Here is a 9,299-nt window from a genome sequence, read left to right on the forward strand (position 1 = left end):
AACTAACCCAATTTGCGGGGGTGGGGCACTTGGGTGGCTCAGTTGGTTAAGCTTCTGCCTTCGGCTCAAGTCATGATCCCAGGATCCTGGGGTCGAGCGCCCCATGTCAGGCTCCCTGCTTAGTTGGGACTCTGCCTCTCCCTTTCCCTCTGTCCCCAACCCACCCCACTTATGCTCTCACTCAAATAAATAAATCTTTAACAAAGAAAAAAAAAAAAAAGAAATTAACCCAATTTTTAACTTGTTATATCTGAGTGCTGAAATAATCAGAAATTTACTTATTTTACAAGTTAACTGCAATGAACATATACATTAAATACATATATATGTATAATTTTTTTAAAGAATAACATTCTCAAAACTTGCTTTTTGCTGACTGTTTAAAGTTGTTTAACTGAGCAAAGATGAGTAGGAAAAAATAAAAAGCTAACATTCTTTCAACTTAACACCCACACTTTACTACTAATTGTTTATGCAAAATGTAATCTGGTTTATTTCACTTGTCAGAGGAAAAGATTCAGGATGTGGAAGATAGAAGAAGACTGCTGGGAAATGTTAACAGAAGTGGTAATAGCCATGATAATAGGAAAACATGGGGTTACCAAGGAGGCTAGAAGTTTTGCTTGTCAAAACTGGTTAAGAGCACAATCTTGCAACTACAGAAAAGTTGAAAGCAAAGCCAGTTCTCTGCATTTTTAGCTCATATTCTAATAGAGTTTTAGTGATGACCCCACCAAATTTAATAAGAAACCAGTAGAAATAACTGAAATCACACTGGGCGCCAAAGCGTGGTTGTGTAGTTTGTGACCCAGCTGAGGCAGGAGTGGGTGGCAGGTGAAATCCAGTGCCCAGATATGCCCTACAATCAATCCCCCTCCCACCCTTAGAGGAAGAGGACCCCCCTCTTCTAATCTGAACAAGGATTCCTTGTGGGTCAGTAACAGCCCTGTGAATGGAAGGTGAGGGACCACAGACAGCAGTCGGCATAGGAAAATGTTTAGATACAGAGCTGAGGGTAAGGGTGTGGGTGCATGCTGCCTGCAGAGCCATCCCACAAGGGTCTTGCTTTGTTTTTCTGTTTTCTAAGATAGGAGCTAATTGAGCATCTTGAAATAGTTACAGAATATTTAAAGCCAACCGATTTTGAAAATACAAGAAAGAGAAGAGGGAAAAACTGGAATAGGAAAAGGGTGAGGTTCTGGGGGCATTTAGAAGAATTTGAGTTTGCAGGGATGTGTGATTTTTGTAAGGATAATGTCAGAACCAAGTAAGTGCAGGAAAAAAGTCTGGCATATAAAGGCGGCCTCAGGAGCCCTTATGCTAAATGGCTCCAATACTTTTGTAATAAATAAAGTGGACTTTGACCTAAATGCAGTACCACTCCTTCATATGTGTGGAATTTGGGGGCCTCTGTTTTCCTTGGGCTCTGAAGTATTTTTCAGTTACTTCCAGGTTCCTGGTTGTGGTTGCTGGGAGTCTGTCTGCCAGATTAGAGGGGGGTTACTGTAACATAATAAATCATAGTTATGGGCAGAAAAAAGTGCTACCCACCTTTGAATACTCTTCTTAAGGGCCAGATGTTTCCTAGAAAAATGCTTCACTCTACAATCTGCCTTACAGTGCACATAAATGAATCTGGCACCATGCCCACAAAAGCAATTTGATCCCATAAATGAAAGCCGAGTAATGAGCAGGTTCTAAATGTCTTCCTTCCGAGTGGTATAACCTTAGAAGCTATGGCAATCTTTAAACCAAACTGTTTTCAAATAGTGTGCATGTTATTTTTATCTTTCTTCAAACAAATTGTTTTGGCAACATGAAAGAAATTCTGTTTTTAAAAAAGGGGGGGGGGATATTTTAAGAAGGTAATTACTATTTCAGTTTCCGCCAAAGGCAGGCTACTTTTATTTTTAATGGGTAAATGATGTAAGAAGATTAAAAAAAATTTTTTTTTGAATCAAACAGAGCTGGGAAGTAAGTAGTCAGTAGTATCCTCACTTATAATGGGTCAGGCTAAAAGCTCCTGCTCCCCAGTTAGAGATTAAACTTTCTTTGAAAAACACACTAAGTTTATAAACTTTGAAGGAAAAAAAAATGTGCTAAAATGCTAAGCAGTTATATAAATGCTCTTTTCAAACAGTTTAAGTTAAATATTTGAAATTGTTCTAGTTAATGAATAAAAACTTCTCCCCTGCATATAGTTTCTTGAAAAATGTCTGGCCAATTTTTCACATTGACTTAAGTCACAAATAGCAGAGGACATTTAGAGGCGAATTTAGGAGTTGGGAAAGTCCAGGATTTTGAGAACACCCAAGAGTAAAGTTAAAATGATTGACCATATGCCCCACAAAGAGGCAAGAGGAAGAAATGTTACAAACGGGGTGTGTCTGGATCCTGCTAGCCCTTCTCTGTGCAAAACACATAACTCTAAGTTATCTTGTCCTATGTTTTTGTATGTGTTGGGTTATTGTTGTTTTCATAGATTTCTTAGAATGTCAAATATTCATGATTTTAGTTCCAGTATAAATTGTTTTTGTTTTCACAAAAAGAGATTTTTTTTTTCTTTTTTGGTTGACTTTAACTTTTCATTTGGAAATCTTTTCAGACTTACTGAAGTTGCATGAATAAGAAAAGTACAAAGGCTACTCCCTGCTGTTTTCCCAGATATAAAATATTGCCATTGTCTTCCCTTAAGTCTCCATTCTGTGTGCCTTCCCTGTGTGGTTGTGTATGTTTACATATATGTTTATGCACACATACTTACATACTCATACCCATATCTAGGATTTTGTTTTCTGAGCATTTTGAGAGTAAGTCGCATATATTATACCTGCGCCTGTCCTAAGCACTTTGTTGTTTATTTCCCAAGAACGGGTATCTCCTCCAATCACAGTACCGTTGTGAGTGTGAGTAAATTTAACACCGATACAATACTTTTAATCTCCCACGCTACTGCCAGTTGGTCCCATAATGCCCTTTATCCCACAGCATCCTTTTCCTCCAGTCTAGTTCCACTCTGGGATCAGGGACTGCATTGCTTGTCATGTCTCTTTAGGCTTGTTTAGAACTGGGTCAATTCCCACAGCCTTCCTCTGTCTTTTGTAACATAGCCATGTCTGAAGGATACAGTCATTAAGCCCTTTGCTTTACTGTAGAGTTGTTCCTCCTTTGGGAATTGTCTGATATCTCTTCATGATTAGATTTACATTGTGCATACCTGACCATAATACTATATAAGTAAAGCCTTGTCCTTAGGGTATCCTCTGGAAGCACACAGTGTCCATCTGTCCTGGTTAGTAACATTAATTTTGATTACCCAGGCAAGTTTTCCCACTCTGGAGTTGTTAGTTTTTTCCCTTGTAACTAGTAACCAATCTGTGAGGAGATACTTTTAGATGATACAGAGTCTACTCTTCTTCAAAAATAGCCCCTTGATTAGGCTGATTCTTGCCTGATCTCTTCATTACCATGATGGTTATAAAAGACTGTCTAGTCCGTCATCAACACATTCACATGTACCAACCAGTCAGCCCTCAGCATTTTACTGTACGCAAGAGCCCTTCCCCTTTTTACCTATTTTTTACTTTTTATGAATTAATCATTATGGATTTATGAATCCCCCTATGACTCATGTCATTAATGTCCTCATTTTGGTACTCAAATTGTTTCAGATGTGGCCAGCAGGAACTGCGTTAAGCTGGCTCCTGTGACCTTGTGACAGCCCCCATCATACTTTTTTTTTTCTTTTTGAGCACTTCCCTACTTTTTAGTACAACAAAATGTCTTGGGTTGAATTCTAATGACCTTTCCCTAGCCCTGCAATCAGCAGTCTCTCCAAGGAGCCCTGGTTCCCTTTAGTGAGGGGATGGTGTTGGAGAAGAAGCTCTTACTGCTAAAGTGCTCATTGCTACTCGGGTGAATTGCTTCTAAACACGGAGGGGTGCCTGAGGGACACAGTGAAGTATCTGACTCGGTTCCAGCTCAGGTCACAATCTCAGGGTCAGGCTCTGCCTCAGCAGAATGTCTGTTTGAGATTCCCTCCCTCTCCCCTCATTCACTCTCTCTCTTTCTCAAATAAAAAAATAAATAAATCTTTTAAAAAGAAATGTAGACACTTTAAGCAAGCAAAAAGCATGCATGCGTGTGCACAGGTACACACAGATTCACATACGTGTGCACACACACACATGCACACATACACACATTTTAGAAATCACAGAACTACATCCATTTCTCCAATTCCGATTTATCACCTTGGGTTCTTTCTTGCTTTCCGCCAGTCTTCATTTGTATCTCCCTTCTTCCACAGTGAGACCCCGAGTCCTAACCACCTCAGCATATTTGTTCATTTCTCCAATCCTATAATCCGTCTAAAATAGTTTCAGAATTGCTTCACCCAACACTCAGGACAAAAAAAAAGCCCACTAAAAGACCTCAAGATTTGTTTGCTGTCCCCCACCTTCCTTAGCAGCACCAATTTTGATTGATTTTAATGTTGATAAATTTAACAACCTATCCTAAAGTGTTGCCATAAACATTTTGCAGTGGTATGAGGTATCTTAAAAGTCAAACTAAATAATTTACTGCTGACAAGAGTGTATGCTTTGCTCCAGAAACCAGCTTTGCAATCTCCCTCCAAATATTCATTTCCTTGCAAAATAAATGCCCTCCCTTCCTACACCAGCCAGTGTCATATTAATGATGTGGTGGCAGGAAGGAGAATAGGAGACTCTGGAGCTTAAGCAAAACATCACGTGCTGAGGACCGAGAGTTGAGCGTTTTGTTAAAAATATGTAGCTGATCTTATTAGCATAAACTGATTTCTGTTTGCCTTCACGTATTTTCAGACCCTTTGCTGTCATAGTTTACATGGCGGTTATAAATATCTCTAAAATTATAGGAAAATTTGCTTCCTAGATTATTCAAGATACCAGTTTCTAGATTTATAGCCACTAACACCATTCTCCCCTCAACCTGCCCTTTCATGCTGTTGCCTTGTTCATTGAGAGAATCCTCGTCTCTGCTGGAAAAAAAGTTAGATGTATTTCCCTTGGTCTTTATTTTCGTATTTACATTTTATAGCTATTCTCTTGAGTCCTACGGCCTCACAAAATGGTTTTGAATAGCAGAGCTGCAGAGCTGACGGGGAGGTCAGCTATGTTAATTTCAAAGCACCCCAGTCTTCGGTGTGAGGTTGCCTAGCAACCCATCTCTCAGGCCTCCTTTGTGGATGCGAGAAGAGGAAACAATTCTTCTATACACTCTCAAGCCGAGATGGTTTTATAAAGTGAAAAACCTTTTGCAAAGGGTCCAACACAACCCGTCCCTGCTTTTCGGCCCACTTTGTACACTTCACACATGATGAGAGACATAGTCCATCCTTTGATGCCTTAGATCTGATACAGATATAAAACGGAGTTACACACGCTACGGTCAAACAGTGGAAGTGACCTGTATCCCTATGTTAAATTGAGACACATTAATTAAACCACTCGCCTTTCCCTTTCTCTTACATGAAAGCATACTTTCCCCTCAAGTTCTAAAAGCCAGTTATGTTAAATGAAACTGCCACTGCCTGCGGAGCATCGGTTACCATAGCGACGCAGGCGGGAGTGGTGGTTTTCTCCTCAGGCACAGGATGGCATAAATGTGTTCAACCAGGGATTCATGCAGCAGGCTGACTGGAAATCAGGCATCTGGGAAGAACCTGTTCTGTTCCCTTTTCTCCACACTAACGTGAAAAAAAAAAAAATAATAATAACCCCTCTGCTCTTTTGCCAAAGCTATTAGCTTTTTAGAACTGAACTTCCGTGGGTGGCAGAATTGCCCTAACTGAAGGCATATAGGAGAAAGAAGGAACAATAATGCATGCCAGGAAAACCCACATGGACAGCTGAGACACGTAGAAAAGAGTATTCTAGAAGATATGCTGCCCTTTCAGACATTTGGAAAATACAAAGTAAAAATAACAGCTTGAAATGCATGTTATTTTCACATGGTGAAAATATTGATGGGCAAGGTTTTGAACCATTTACGATCCCCTAACTTTATTTTCCAGGCAGACAGTGCTATTCAGGAGAACATGATGGCTCAGATCAATATTATTTAATGGAGAGTCTTCATGATTGCTAGTTAAATCAGGTAGAGAACCAAATGCCTTGTGCCCTTCTCACTTGCCTCCAATTATGGCCGAGAAGGGGGAGGCAGGAGAGCACAGCGGGCACTGGAGTCAGCCTGGCTTTCGTCCTCTGCCACTTGCTAGTGTCCCAAATCCCAACGGTGGGATTTGGGACAGACAAGCTGCTTAAGTTCTTGAAGTCTTTCCTTCCTAACATTTGAAATGGGCCTAAAAAGGAGATTGTTGACAGTGTAAAAGGAGAAAATGTATGTACAGCGACCTGGCTGTCGCTATGGACCTGGTCCCGTCAACCACCGGGCACTTAACCATACCCAGGGTACGGGCCCAACATGGTGCTCAATGCCAGAGGGATCCCGAGGTCCCAGCCGGAAAGAGGGCAGCCCTGTGTGAGTGATGCCTGCAGCTGATCCCCCACCCTTGCAGACATTCCAGTTTGGTATGTCATTGTCACGGATCCTTCATGCCTACGGCACGACACGGCACCGCCTGGGGTCTGCCTCCAGGACCAGGTCAGGGGAAAGCTGCTATTTTCCAACCAGATTTGCCCTCTGCCCAAACTGGTGTTACCAGCAGCCTCAGTCACCCTTTCATCAGACCGAAGGTCTGGAGGGAGTTCACGTAGTGGGCGACCACCTCTGAATGCACTTCCAAAAGAGCCGCCAAACTGGTTTCAGCAATGACACAACAGGGAAAGTGCAAGAATTTCCCCAGTGCCTATCTTGGGCACTGTTTTCTGGCAACATTATATCTTCTATACAAATCATTGGCGTAATTCCTAGAAAGCATTACCTCTTAAAAATGCAGATCATTTAGTCTAATCGCTTCATTGCATATATAAGGAAGAGAGCTCAGGGACACTGATTAATTTATCCAGCTCATTTGGAGATCTATGTATGTACATGATACTCTATATACATACACATGCACACACATACACTCATACAAATATACACTTACACAAAGAGAATAAGTCCTTGGATTTTTTTTTTTCATGTTTGTCTCAAAAGAGACTCCAAAGTCCCGATTATTATTACTGATTACAATTTTCAAGTAACAGACACCAACATGGAATGGCCTGAGTCACACGTCAGGTTCTTAGGACATCGTGGAGAGCTACAAAGGGCCCCTGGGGCTAGGAGGCAGGAAGGACCTGGAACCACGAACTGGAATGTGGACAGGATTCTTCCCCTTTCCCTCCGCTGTTTTCTGCACGTCTGTATTCATCCTTCTATCCAGCCATTTACTAATTCAAGGCATTCAACAAAAGCTCACTGAAGACACCTTCTGGGCCAGGCAAGAGGAGAACCTCAAACAGGACAGACGTGCCCATCTCTGTTTCTCACGGACATTTCCCTGCTCCCATACTCGGGTTTAGCCACATGCAGGGATGGACGTACAGTCCTTTGGTCCCACCTCTCTCCCACTCTGGCCACGAGAGAGGCCGCCCAGTGAAACCAGCTGCCCAAACCTCCCTCTACAGTTCAGAGAGCTCTGGGCAGGCAGCCCAAAGTCTCCACTAGGAGCATGCCCTCTGACCTTTTTGCACGTCTCCCTCCATAGTATTGAATACAATATATGTATTTTCAAAGACACTCAGGCACTAGCATGGCTTGGATCTACATAAAAAAGCACACGCTTCAGTGAAATCCCCCAAGTTTCACTGATAAATAATTTTTAACATGGTAAATCATTTGCTCAAAATCGTAATGCTTCCATCTGGTTTCTTGCTACCAGATGTCTAAAAAACACAATCGAGAATGTCCCAAACTCTGCACCACTTCAATGCTGACTAGGAGTTTGGGGTGCAGTGGGGGGGGGGGGCTGCCTTGCTCAGAGTCTCAGTGACTCCGTAACTGCACAGGCCAGTGCTTTTCCACATCAGGGGGAAAGCAGCCCTAATGACCAGTGCTGATTAGTAAGCTATTTCAAAGAATATGTTGATCTATAACAAACCTTTGAACTGCATCTTCCTTTTGTGTAGGATGGCCCTTATATTTACATGTTATTTTATTATCAGGTAAAAGGAGGCCTTTAAACATTATCCCATCTCATGTGAGGGACATACTGGTAGTGGTGCAGGAGGGTGGGAGGTGGAGGGGGTGGGGGGGAGGGGACGATAGCAAATTAGGCAGGTTCTGCGTAGCTCCCAATGATTTTTTTTGCTGTGCCATCCCATTAAGGTTCCGGGACCCCAGCCCACTTTTCTTGGGCTCATATTATGTCCGTAGGGCAGTGTGAGGTAAGACCCAGTTAGGCAGAAACCAAGCGAAATTTAAGGAAATGGATAGGCAGCATTTCTTCAGGGAGGCTGCAGATAAGATGCTAGCTGATGGAGGGGAATCTTCCGGTGAAGCCAATGGACATACAGCTAAGAGAGCCTGCAGAGGCAGGAGACACTTACTAGGATGACAGCAACACTTGTCCGTGATGACTGTTCCTGCGAGGTCGCTGGTGGTGATGCTACATCTTGCTGGGACACACTTGAGGTAAGAATACTATTGCAAGGTTATTTGAGGTCCCACCGCTTAGGTATAACCTCCTCCCCTTGCCCCTTTTCCTCCTCTGATTTACACACACACAGTACTGATACTTTCCTCCCTCTTCTTCTTGTCTGTCCCCATGACAGGGACCCCTTTCTCACCTGTAGTGAAGCCCTACTGTTTTCTGTTTCTGTTCAAGATATTTCTTGGTGCCCCAAATTTTCTCATTTTGGCTTCTAGATGAACTATTTTGTCCTCTTTCTTATAATGAGTCTTTTTTTTTTTTTTTTAAGATTTTACTTATTTATTTGACAGAGAGAGATCACAAGTGGGCAGAGAGGCAGGCAGAGAGAGAGGAAGGAAAGCAGGCTCTCCACTGAGCAGAGAGCCCGATGCGGGACTCGATCCCAGGACACTGAGATCATGACCTGAGCCGAAGGCAGCGGCTTAACCCACTGAGCCACCCAGGCACCCGCTCTTTCTTATGAGTCTTAAACAAACAAACAAACACCTCTTTAATATTCAGCTTTTTTATAACGAAGATGATGGCAGAGACCCCAAATCTAGTCAACAAGAACAACAAAAATGTCCATCGTTGCTTCAGGGCACGAAACTCTTCAACTCTAAACTCTTCAAGTGCAACAAGGAAAGAGAAGAAAAACAAGGGTAGCTGTTCCGAT

The sequence above is a fragment of the Mustela lutreola genome, chromosome 3 (genome assembly GCF_030435805.1).
Source record: "Mustela lutreola isolate mMusLut2 chromosome 3, mMusLut2.pri, whole genome shotgun sequence".
Classification (NCBI taxonomy): Eukaryota; Metazoa; Chordata; class Mammalia; order Carnivora; family Mustelidae; genus Mustela; species Mustela lutreola.